A 318-nucleotide genomic window follows, 5' to 3' on the forward strand; every position below is an offset into this window, starting at 1 on the left:
GAACTTGTCAGTACGTTCTTGGTCAGGAGCCTGATGCTCTGATTTCCGTCCTGCTGATTTCTTATCCGTGACCCTCTGCCGAGAGCGTTTTCTTCCCGCTACGTAATCACACTCAGAAAAAGATGCTCGTCTACGGCCATGCCACCCTGAACAAGCCCGATCCTGTCTGATCGCGGAAGCTAAGCAGGGTCGGGCCTGGTTAGTACTTGGATGGGAGACCACCTAGGAAGACCAGGTGCTCTAGGTGTAAAAAAACAAAAAAAAATGAAAAAGAGAAAAAGATGTTAGACTTTTTCATTGTTTCTGTAACTAAGAAGA

The 318-nt window shown here is 46.5% G+C and overlaps 1 pseudogene; it reads left to right on the forward strand.

Moving 5' to 3' along the window:
• Positions 1–128: 128 nt before the first annotated feature.
• On the forward strand, positions 129–247 carry LOC120589476 (uncharacterized; annotated as a pseudogene).
• The last annotated feature ends 71 nt before the right edge of the window (positions 248–318 follow it).

Source organism: Pteropus medius, unplaced genomic scaffold (assembly GCF_902729225.1).
Source record: "Pteropus medius unplaced genomic scaffold, Ma_sr-lr_union100, whole genome shotgun sequence".
In the NCBI taxonomy this organism is placed as follows: Eukaryota; Metazoa; Chordata; class Mammalia; order Chiroptera; family Pteropodidae; genus Pteropus; species Pteropus medius.